The sequence below is a fragment of the Electrophorus electricus genome, chromosome 15 (assembly GCF_013358815.1).
Source record: "Electrophorus electricus isolate fEleEle1 chromosome 15, fEleEle1.pri, whole genome shotgun sequence".
Classification (NCBI taxonomy): Eukaryota; Metazoa; Chordata; class Actinopteri; order Gymnotiformes; family Gymnotidae; genus Electrophorus; species Electrophorus electricus.
In genome coordinates this window covers 13,787,905-13,800,313 of record NC_049549.1, presented here as the reverse complement: position 1 = coordinate 13,800,313, position 12,409 = coordinate 13,787,905, and positions in this window count along the sequence as shown.

Below are 12,409 nucleotides of genomic sequence, written 5' to 3'. Positions count from 1 at the left end.
ACACACTAATAACTTATCAAGCGCTTGCTTTAGCAGCATGTGCAAGTTAGTTGTAATCACTTCTCAGTATGCATCTTTGGTCCAGTGCCAATACCAAGGACAGACGAAAAGGCTTTAAGGGACTTGCTCCCACTCCTCTGCTGGAAGGTGATTATGCAGAGTGCACATTTAGTGCTTCATGCTCCCCGCGTGCCGAGATAAAAGCACTCCTAGACCTGTCCGTCTCTCCCATGTGCTTCTGATTTTTGTGAGCTCTGGATGGAGGCCTTTCTCGGTTCGTATCTCTGCCAGCCTGACTCTGCTGCATGGCACGGCTGGCCGTAGCTATGCGCTCAGCAGACCCAGCCGTGTCGAGCCCTCGGCCTTGGCTCCCGTCAGAGGGCGGAGCTAAATAATTGGCCTCCGACGAGCTCGTCTCCTGCGCCCCAGATGTTTGGGGGGGGGGGGTTAAACAGCTGAGTTGTGGGGTAAAATGGCTATCCCGGGTCTGTTTGAAAGCGTTTGGGGCAGACAGTGAGTTCCCTTCACTGGAAGAGCAGTGCAGGCAAGCTTGCTGAGCTGAGATTCAGATGTATGGAAGTCTTTACCTGATTGTTGCCTGTTTATGTAAAAGTATCTGTGGGTGCTTGCTTTTTTTTTTTTTTCAACTTTCAGATCCACTTGACTTAATTTGCATAAGGTTCCTCAAATATAGGAGTACTTTAGCTTTATTCCTACTGAAGTAACAAGTAGGAACAGGTTAATGTATTAAAGCACTTTGGCTGTATAGACACCTTTTTATTTACATCTTAAGGCATCTCTGTGTATGTAGATTTGACACTTTCTAGACATGGTACACATTTATAGAGTCTTTATAGAGTATCAGCACGTTGGCTAACTCATCGTGCTATTTATCCACGACTGGTGCAGTAATAGTCTGTGAACTCTTCAGCTCTGAAGCACCCCACATATGCATAACCTCACTGTAAAGGTATTCTGACTTTTTTTTTTCCACTGAAGGGAAAAACTGGGCTAAATTTATTAGATACATTGGAGTGAAATTGAGGCAGAGGTAGAATACATCTGTAGTACCCAGAAATAACACTTCTCATTTCGACGCTATGTATTTGATGATCTTTCAAGGTGTTTGGCCAGAATTGCCCTTATTCACCTACACAGACGAGCAAAGTCAACAAACGTATTGATGGCTTTTGATTTACCAAACACCAGTAGCTCTGAAACCTGCCCGCCGTCTCCCACAAGTGCGTGTTCTGCCCGTGGCGTTGGCAGTAAGCGCCACCGAGCTGGAAGCCTTGTGCTGATGTGCTAAGCACGCCGCTCAAAGCAAACAGTGAAGGAGCGCCGTACAAATCGGACGGGATTCCATCAGAACAGGCGTGCAAGCGATCAATCGTCTGCTCTCTAAGCCAGGCGATCAGCACAGTGACGGATATGAGCTCTGTTTGTACGAGTTTCTTTCTGGATCTCCCCCTGGCTTATGGAGGCCCAACTCCTCCCTTCCTGTGTGTGTCAGAGCTTGTGAATCGGTGAGAGAAATGTGAGTGAAAATGGAAGGCTTTGGAAAGACCGGGAAGTGTGTGTGTGTGTGTGTGTGTGTGTGTGTGTGTGTGTGTGTGTGTGTGTGAGTGTGTGTGTGTGTGTGTGTGTGTGTGTGTGTGTGTGTGTGTGTGTGTGTGTGTGAGTGTGTCAGAGAGAGAGAGAGAGAGAGAGAGAGAGAGAGAGAGAGAGCCTGTGCTATCTAGACTGTAGGTGGTCCCTCCTTGTGTAAATATTAGAAGTGCTGAGATGCAGTGTGTCCAAACATGCAAGGCTTCAAGTGCCACAGTAATGAACAGGGTCCACATGAGAAGTGCTATTGCCGTTTGTTTAAGCAAATGAGCCCTGCTGACAGACATTTGCCTTAATGTGCAAGCTCAGGCAACTCAGATTCAGGACACACACAAACATACACACTCTCTCTCTCTCTCTCTCTCTCTCATATTCCAACTCTGCGAACACTGTCTGCCCTGTTGAGCTCCACCCATGCCCTGTTCAAGCCTGTGTTTCACAGTGAGGGACCCCTGGGACTCCACGCAGGCGAGCAGCGCAGGCACCCTGGGCGCTGACATACAGGGCGTGTACGGAGCAGGAGCTGGCTGGGAGGTACATGCCCACTCCGAGTGCCCGCAGTGTGCCCTGACTCATCAGCCGCAGGCAGGCAGGCCGGCCCGTCATGGGAGATGTTACTGTTTATTTAGCCTCCTTTGAGCCGTTTTATTCCTTTCTCCTTTAATCCCACGTGATCAGAACCGCCCATTTTTGGAGGCTTGGGCTGTCAAATTAAGCAGTGAACAAATGTTTCACAGGTGTCAAGTTGATAAAGCTGTCAGAAGGTTTTGTAGATGTGGCAAACAGATTTTCTATTAACATGTACCTGCTCAACTTGTTCCTTCTGCGCCATTTGCTCCTGATCGGGGATCAGTAACAAGGTTCAACACAACTTGTACAGGCTTATGACCCGGATCACAGCAGAAAACCAAGCGGTGTCAGAACGCCCTCGAGGTCTGTCTCCTTTTGTCCAGAAGTGGTGATGCCTTAGAAACTGAAAATATTATGAGTTCTTGCTTTCCAAAGCGGATGAAAAGCACTTAGACGGTGAAAGGAGACCTGCTCGGGGGGGGGGGGGCTTGTGTGCTCTGCCAGGTGAGGGATTACCCCTCGCAAAAGAGCACGGGGAGGTGTCTGCGCAGGTGCCTCTCGGCGGCGAGGCACTACTCTGGCGGCGGTCCAGGCTCACTCACGCATCCTCCGCTCCGCTCCCTGCCCCTGCACGTCAGCGCACAATACCCGTGGGCCTGCCTGACAATGGCTGCATGGCTGGTAGGCCCGGAGAACACCTCAAAAGCAAACAGTGCCACCGGTCAGTCACAAAGGCAGCCGCGGGGACTGCCTCGCCCCTTTTGTGTCTCTCCGCGCACCTCGGCGGCATCACAAAGGCCCCCGCACTCCTGCACAGCAGGTGTCACATTAAAGTGCCGCCTCGATGTATTGTGGCTCCCCTGTTACTCCGGCGATGCGTGTTTGCCTTCTGTTCATCCGTTTCCAATCACGGCCCGTTGTTGTTGTTGACCTGACAGGAAGGTGCCGTACCCAGCTTTGTTGAGCATGTTTGTAAGAGATAAACTTGTTTGTAGGAGGTAAACTCACCCCAGCCATCTCGTCTGCGCTGAAAGCTGATCCCACGGGTCGTGCTTGTGCTGTCTCTTTTACCCTGGTGATATAATTTAGCAATTAAAGTGGCGGAACGCATGCTGGGTTTTTTGCGCACGACTTTAAAACTTAGAATTATTAGAAAATGACAGTTGAGAGCCGCTTCTTTATAAAATCTTGGCTTTTCATGGGTTAGAATCATGAGAAACCGTGCTTATGGCCAGAAGATGTCAGTATTCTCCACAGCAAATGCCACGGCTGTTTGCTTCCTTTGTCTAGGATGCTCTTGACATTTCTGTCAGACACCCCAGCCATTACCTTTATCGCAGACATAAGTTCACTGCTGCTGTTCCTGCTGTATGTATGTGCTGATGAGTCTCTCCTCAGGTGCATCGCTGTCACACATCCATCTCAAATTCAAATCTGTGGGGATAAGGCTTCATAGTGTCTGACATTTACTGCCTTCATTTACAACTCAGTAGCCTCCAGCAAGGTCTTTTGCTTTAAGCTGCAGTGCCTGTTTTTGGTATTTTTTATTAAGTATGTTTGTGACTGTGTGACCATACTTTAAAAATACACACTGTGCCCTCTTCTGTTATGGCATGACGCTCATTGGGATATTGGAACCAACTTTGTTCTCTGTTAGACCCAGTGAACAGACCCAGCGTTCTGGGAATTGAGGCTTTTTCTAGACATTAGAGAAGGCCCTTGACCACGGCAGTAATTGCCCCTTTTCTTCCATTATAGTATTTTGTCTTTATGCTGCTAGACTGGGTTTCAGAGGGATGACGAATTGCCACTAGAAAAGAGAACATGTTGATAATCGCCAGCGCTGCAGGTCCTGGGAGCGCCACGGAGCTGAGCATCTCTGGATGTGTGTTTTGCCGGAGCTGCAGCGAGTCGGAGGCGCCAAAGCTGGCGGTAATGACAAGGCAAACAGTATTATTGACAGAGACACAAAAGGGGCTTTAAGGATGTCTCGACCAGCTGTGAATGGAGCACCTACTCCCGACGCCATGGGAGGTGCCGACCAGCAGCTCAGACCTTGGGGTAACTGTTAACCCTGAGCGGTCCGGACCCGTTCACCCGCTTCCCCTCCTGTCCGCTGGCCGAGCAGGCAACGGATAAACAGCCCCCCACCCCCCGCCGAGCGCTGGACGCCATAGCCACGCAAGCGCTCGGCTGACCCAGATCCTTCCGGTCACCCTTGGCATTGCAGGGTGCCTCCGCCGGAAGTGTCGGCGCTGTCTGTTAATTGGCTTTCACTAAGTGACCCACTTTCCACTGCAAGGCCCCTAACCTGCCTCCCAGTCGAGCTCCTCCGGTCATTTGTCCAATTACACCGCAGAGAGGAGGCTGGGGGCGGGGCTGGTGACGCAGCAAATGAAATGACCCTGGTTTTCCAGAGCTCCGAGGTGTCACCCACGTGTTCCCCTCACCCTGGCGTTCCTGTCCCCTGCACTGAGCGTCGCGGCCCCCTCTCATCCCCACCTCTAACTTCATTAAGTCTGCGTGGCCGCTGGAGGATAGGGGGTGCTGTCTACTAATGCATCTGCCTACTGCAAAAACGTGGCTCCATAGGCATAACGGTTGTAGTCGGATGAAAATCGCTACAACATAGAAGGGCAATCAAACAATTGTTTGGCATTTTTGAAAATGTGACCCATCTCATCTGTTTTGCATAGCTGTTCAGACTCATATCTGGACAGTGGTAATCAGCACAAACGCAGGCAAGGCTGTATCTCTTCCGTCTGGTGGTTTGTTTTTGTTTTGTTTTTTTAACATGCCTTTCTCTGAACGTTGCTATGCATTAATTAGAAAAGCCTAACTCCAGCCTGCTTGGGAGGGATTTGGTGTTTTCAAGTGTTGGGGAAGATTATAAAGATGCCATGGATAAAAGGTTCCAAATGTAAAGGAACGTTACACTTCGGACCCTCAACACCTAATGGAGCACTTAAAACAACATGGTCTCCGTGGAGACTAAGTAGCTGTTCCACAAGCAAGTGGGAACTAACAGCGCCCTGTCAACACACAAGGATGTGTGAGTACCACTGACTAGATCTGTGCGCTCTTCACGTTCTCGTCCCAATGCTGTCTGCTCTGTCAGGATGGTTAAGGTCTAAGAGAGTTCATGGTACAGGTTCATTTGAATTCAACACGCTGTTTATTTTTTAAACGGTCTTGCATTTTCTCATGAAGTAATGCTTGCTGGTCTTTTGTTTTTGTTTTTTTGTGTGTCTTTGAGGTCACATTTGTTTTTCCTTTGGCACAAAGGAATATAAACAGTGGTGAGTCACATAAGGATGTGTCGTAGATATCTCCTCTTCACCTCAACCTTTGTCATAAGCCTTGGGTTTGTCAGGCCTGCACTGATGCGAACATTAATAGCTGATTGACCAGCAGTCAATATTTAGCTGCCTGACGCCTGCGATGCGCTCCGCGTGTTTAGCCATTTAATACTGGAAATCCGGCGGCGCTAATTCGGAGCACCGATAGCGGTGTGGGTGTCGGCGCTAAGGCAGGATTCCCCTGTAACACGTGCTGCCACTCGATCAAAAGCACCCCACTCTCTCTGGCTCTCACCTGTGTGCGCACACACACCGTCCACGCGCATGAACACGCGGGGCGTGCCACACAAACGCAGGCAGAAACGAGGAGAGGGCAGCAGGCGCGCAGGCTGGAGGTAGGACGATGGGGAATCTCATTTCAGATTCATCTCCTAATGCCCCTCCCTAACTTCAACAGTTAAGAATGATTTTGTACACAAAAAGGCTGCCAAGTGGATGCGTTAAGGATAGAGGTGTTCTGTCGGTTATTCTTTGTTCCATTTGTACAGTTTTGTTTCTGTGTTCAGGTTTTGACTGTCATTTTTATCAATTCTAGAAGTTTAAAACATGCAGGATGTCGCACAATCCTGCACTGATCATACTCTGCACACAGTCCAGCACTGATCATACTCTGTACACAATCCTGCACTGATCATACTCTACATGCTGTTTTGGAACACGAGTGTTTGCCAACTGGTTTTGAGTGACTAACCATAGGAGGCTCACATAATTTCTCCAGGCCCTTAAAGCTCATTTATAAAGGAATCAAGCTTGAAGATCATCAGTTTCCATATTAGAAACATTTGAACTGCATATTTACAGCTAAATGCTTTTGTTGGCCACAGAAACATGACCTTCGTGCATGCAGGCTTTCGGATATGAGACACGAGTAACACAGATCGTGTGTTTCAATCTTTGAGTACCTCACCCATGGCTTTGGTGATCACGCTCCCGAGTCATTGTTGACACGTTCGTCACTCTGCCGTATCTCTGCATTCCGGCTGCATTGGATGCCAAGGCTGTTTGTCTGCCCGCCAGCATGCCTGGCGGATGGGGTGGTGCGATTAAAGGGCCGGTCCAGTCTGCTCAGGATGGCCGCACCCCTGGGCATTTGGCGACGCGAGCTACTGGTCAAACGTTTGGAATCGGTGTTGTCAGTAATGTAAAGTGAATTTTATTGCACGGACATTTAGTGAAGGATTCTGACTTGATGGTGGTGCTCTCCAACTTCACAAGTATCAGATCATCTGTAGGAAGAGGAATGATGTTTTAGATGTGTCTAAAATGTATGCAATACTGTAGATGATTCCAAGCTCAAGAATAATCTAACAAAATTAAATGACTGGATTCTTGTATTTAGAAAGCAATGATCAAATGTTGAGGTAGGAAATTGCTTTAGATAGATAATTAGTGTCTTTTTTTTTTTCCAACCCTTTTTTTTCCCCCCCCAAAGTACTAAAAATACACTTTGGTGTCTGCTTAATATCATTGGTTTATATTATTTGATCTACGCTGTAAATCACTGTAAGTGAATAAATTAATGAGTGTTGAATAAAATATGACGGGTGATTCCAAACCATGGAACTTTGGGTAAGCAAAGATATCTGCCATGTTGACCTTCTCACATGCACCTTTGGGTCCATGGGGAGAGGGAGGAGCCCAAGAAGAGAAGGACTTCTGGGAGCACTTTGCCATTCTGCTGTTGTGGACGCATGGCAGAGAGGAAATGAGAGAAAGGGGCTCGGTAGAGTGACAGCAAGTCTCCTCTCTTTAACCTTTCCTAACCTGAGTGAAACCCGTTGACGCTTGTGCCTGTGAGCAGAGCGTTCTGAATTTAAAAGGGAGCCCACCACTAGTTGCTTTATTTCACTGGCTCATGTGTTATGCTTCTGTACGGAGAGATTTGTTCAGTTGGAACTGTCAGGATGGAGCTCTTGCCTCTGCTATGCAGTGCCTCCTCATCTCTTCACAGCTGAGCGTTGTCTTACATACCCAGTTCAGTCGTCTGGTTGTTGCCAAGTCTTTTAAGATGCAAAGCAGGCACAGAAGCCCACAGAAGCCATGGCCCTGCAGACTAGCCGAACCCGCGTGTCTCAGAGAGCTGGGATAAACTGGCCCATTTTGCCAACTTGGCAAACGGAGGTGTAACGGGAGTCCTCCCCTAGTGCCACTCTAGCCCACGATCAGCCACATGGTAACCAAATGATCTATAACACTCAGAACTTCAAAGTGGGAGATGGAAGCCACAAAAATAATCCAGGTTATGTCTCTTTTTGTGTGTGGCTGCCTGCGTTTGACTCTGTTTGTTTGTGTTTGTGTCTGCAGTTATCTTCCCTGTCATCCCCTCGCCAAAGCAGATGGCTATCGGTACCCTCATGCAGCGGTCTGGAGCCTGGCACCTAGCTACAATCCCAGGGCTGAGTTCCCTGACTCCCTTCTTGAGCCTCAAGGCCCTTTAGCATACCCGCCAAACATGCTTGCTCCAAAACAGGCCCACAGTCCCGGTTTCCTCACAATTTCCTGATTCTGTAATTATGTCAGGGCTTGTTGGTGGTGGCGTTTAGAGATTTGCTGCTATTCTCTATGCCATGGGCATTTATGCCTGATGAGGGCCAGTGATAGTACGCCTGCCTTGGTGGTTCCTTATCTGAGGGATCAGAGATTGTCACCACAAATGCGTGTACACCCTCACATACTCACACACATACATCACAAGCATTAGTCATGCTTGAGGTAATCCAATTGTTTCACTACGTGCAGTAGCCCTACAGAAACCTGCAGTGTATGTATGTACACTTTATTTATCAATCTTTTTATGTGTTTAGTCGATGTTTTCCTAGTATGCGGATGTTTTTCTTAAGCCAGCGAGAAGACAGTGACTGCATCCTGCCCATTAACTGTAATTATGCTCGTTAGGAGCGGGCCAGGGTGGGCACGGAGCAATGGGAGGTGTTGCTGTCTCTCACATCATCGCCTCTGGGGTGGATGGAGTTGAGTGACCACACCAGCTGGGCTGTCTGAGTACGCCCTTCCTGCCCGGGGCGATGACTGTCTCCTCATTGTTTTGCTTCTTTTTCGAGGACCTGCCGCCAGCGCTGAGCCGAACGATAAGCTAAAACTAAAGGGATGACACTTGCCCCCATTCAAACCTTTGCAGTGGTCTGACCCCACCTGCCCACTGCAGTCACGCTTTGTTTTCATGACGCCTCCACAAGCATGCGGTTCTCCAAAGCAGTGGAGTAAAGCCAACCCGGTGGCACGGCACAGGAGATAAACGCTTGCCCGAAGCACGCTTGCTGCCTGATCTCGTGACCTTTCAGCATTGTCGCCATTCCTTCAGGCTGCGAATGGTGTCCAAGCGAGACACAGATACAAGGTCTCCTAAACTTCTCTGCAGCCCTCAGCGTGACTGTACACACCTACATTCTCAGCTCTTCAGCTGTTGCGCAAGTAACTAACATCTTTTATCTCAGTTTGCTGCATGCCACCGTCGGGTGGAAAGATTCATAGGTCCGCAACACGCAATTCCTTCCTTATCCTGCGGATCTCGCCCGGATCCCTTTCGCACGCTCTGTTACCAGCCAGGGTCAGAACATACTTTCAGAATTCCAAATATCCCTTTACAAAGGTACATCAGACCTTGAAGCTGAAAATAAACTTAAATGGTTGATTGACAACCAGGCTGGCTGACGAGATGTAATGCTCATTGTGTTGGTTTGATGAGGAGATAATCATCTCCCATGCCCCAGTTTGCTCGTTGACCAATCGGAGGACGCCGACATGCAGCTATGTCCGTTCGCTCTGCCTGACTCTGTGAGGATGATCTGCAGATTGCCTAAGAAGACTCGCAGCAGCCTGAAGTGAAGACCTTAAAGCTTTAGTTTGGCTTCCTTCCCAGGGAGCCTTCTTTGTCCAACACGGTGGCATTACTAGCTGCCACTAGCTAGCAAGACATTCAATCTGGATTCCTCCCTAGTGCCAAGATATGAGCTTAGCCTAACGTAACACTTTGAATAAAAATTCTAATAATAATAATAATAATAATAATAATACATTTTATTTATAAGCGCCTTTCAGGCTACTCAAGGACACTTTACAGTAGCAGATGAAAACATGATCAGAATTATAAGAGACCAGCACGGTAAAACACAGGAGTAATAAACAGTATATAAATGGGAGAGTAAGGCAAAAGTTTCAGTAAAAATATAACTATGATAAAACAAAGCAGTGAGGCAATAGAAATGAAATAGATTTACAGATCAGGATCAGGCTGAAAAGTTTTTAAAGGCTTTTTGAAGGTGGTTAGTGATGAGCAGAGACTAAAACAGGAACTTTACTGACAGAAACTTCCTGCACCTTGTTCTGGGTCAGTCCTTATTCTGAAATGGGTATGCTCATCTAACTCCAAGGTTGTTTTTATTAATTTTCAAAAACCGGCCTCTAATTACCTAATAGTTTACCCAGAATTCTAAACCATCGGGTCACAATGTGACCCCTGTTCATTCCCGGTAAAGCACACACTCTGTCCCTTCAGCATTAGTAAGCTCCGGATCTCTCGTCCTGCTTGCCTGGACCTGAGCCTCCTGCTTGTGCTAGTGTTGTACGTGGTAGGTGACATTCCAACCCACTCTTTAGGTCTGTTCTTTGTTTGACCAGTGCATTTACCCAATTAGCATTACAGGGCATCAGCAAACAAGGTTGCGTTGTGTGTGTCCTGCTGCCTCTTTACCCAGGCAATCACCTTTTAAGAAGCCTTATTTCTACTGGTTGCACAGGCACCTGCCAGCGTCCAGATCTCCCGTAAGCTGTGTTTGTCAAACTAAACACTTTGTCCATACGAGGGTATTGGCTGAAGGTGAAGTGTCGTGGACTATATTAGGGCTGGGGTTTAGGACAAATGCGTTAGCCAGGGGCTTTGCTTTCGCTTTTCAGCGTTAATCCCAAGATTTTCCCTTTCATACAGAACGGTAAGGCTTTCTGGGCCCAAACAAGTTATCCAAGGGGACCATAGACCTATCTAACACCCTGAAATTACTGTGACTTGATTTAGACTCTGCTGAACTTTCAGTCCACAAAGTTGTTTATCTTTTGATCTCCCAACTTATTATTCTGTAGGAAAAAGCTTCTTTGTAAATAACAGAAAGGACTTCAAATATACACATTTTAACTTTGGAAGTGTTCTATGTTATGTTATAAGCTTGCAAGAAGTGTACAGAATTGCTAAATATCTTTCACAAAAAAGATGCTTACTGTTTTTACAAAAGCGTTGGCTACTTGTTCTAAAATCTGCTTGACCTATACACATCCCCAGTTGTAGAGACTTATTACCTTACTAATAAAGGGGGATTGCCTCACATCCTGCAGTTACAGTATTTAGCCAGTAGAGGGGATGGAGACTCTAAATGCCTCAATCAAACAAAGAGGTCTTAACCAGCTTCATCTATGCAACAGCCATCTATGCAACAGGCAGCTGAACAGCCGTTTCAACAACCCAGATTGCACGTTGGCTTTTCCTGATTATAAAGGCTGCTTAATTCAAGCAAACATAAACCCACGTACGCCGGGCACTGTTCTGTTGTGAGCGAGGAGCACGCGGAATCTGGCTTCAGGCTCGAACAAGTCGCCTTTCTGCTTCCTTAAGACTAAATGCCTTTAAAGGAGTGCTGGGGTGTGAGAGACTCAAAAGACTGGTGTGGTGGCTTAAGGAATCCACTAGTGTAAACACAATCACTCCATTCAGTTACAGCGGGTGTGAAAGAGGGAGCAGCAGGCGAGGCGGGCTCATCCATATCTGTGACGCCATGGTCCTAAGTGAGCGTGTGGCAAACTCCCGGTTCCTTCAGCTCTCACGGTCTGGGAGGCATTTTGCTGGTGCTTCTCTAAGTATTTTGTTTTGCTGCGCAGATTGTGTGGCGGTTGAGGGAAGAGGACTTTATATATTTTAGGAATTTGTCCCGTCTATGCTGCACTAGTCGATTCGAGGAAGTGCTACCATATACTGAACTGTCTGACGCTTCTTGTGTTTTTCCACATTTCTCACCACGATGGCAGGAGATGCTCTGTGGTGGGAGCTAGGGCGGGTCTCTCGCACAGAGACCTACCGCCTGATTGGTTCAGGGAGTTGCAGAGAAAATGGGCGGGGTTCGTGACTGCACAAGAGGCTGAACATAATCTTTCTCTCGTGGACATTTTAGAAGACGCTTCTCCCCCCTCCCACCCCCCAAACAAAACACACAGTGAATCAGAGGCTTGCTTTGATGAATGCTAACGATGTCAGGCAACAGTGAAGTCATCTGCAAACTTTGCATCCGCAGTCTTCAGGGCCCACCACACCGCAAGTCTTTGAAATGGCTATCTTGTGTTCCCCAGTTACACGGTTATGAAGCACGTGTGTGTTTGTTAGGCTGTGTTCCCTTGCCATCGCTGCACACTGTACATCAGCTTCAGAGGTCTTAATTAAATCCTATGGATGAAAGCTTAATTTAATGTTTCCTTGTGAGACTAGCCGCGGTTCTCACAGAATGTAATGAATGTTTATTGCCGCCTTTCTTTAAAGTCACTTAATAATGCAGGAGTCCAATTTTGCCAAGTTAGCTTTGTTTTATCTACGCTGCCACAGGTAAGTGAACCGCTACTTGAGTTAGACTCCCGAGTTGGCACCCTAGCTTTGCCCTCTTCAATTAACCCGCTACACTCAGGAATAGAAGAGGAGGAGGATGGCCCTGCGTGACGCGGTCACCTGTGTGTCATGCCCACACAGCACTAGTGGGGTGGCTGTCCGCACAGATCTGACTGCATGTGGATCGAATCAAAATGATCCAATAATTGACTATTTACTGGGCTCCACAAAGACCATAATGGACTTGATATTAAATCCACCCCCACCCCACCCC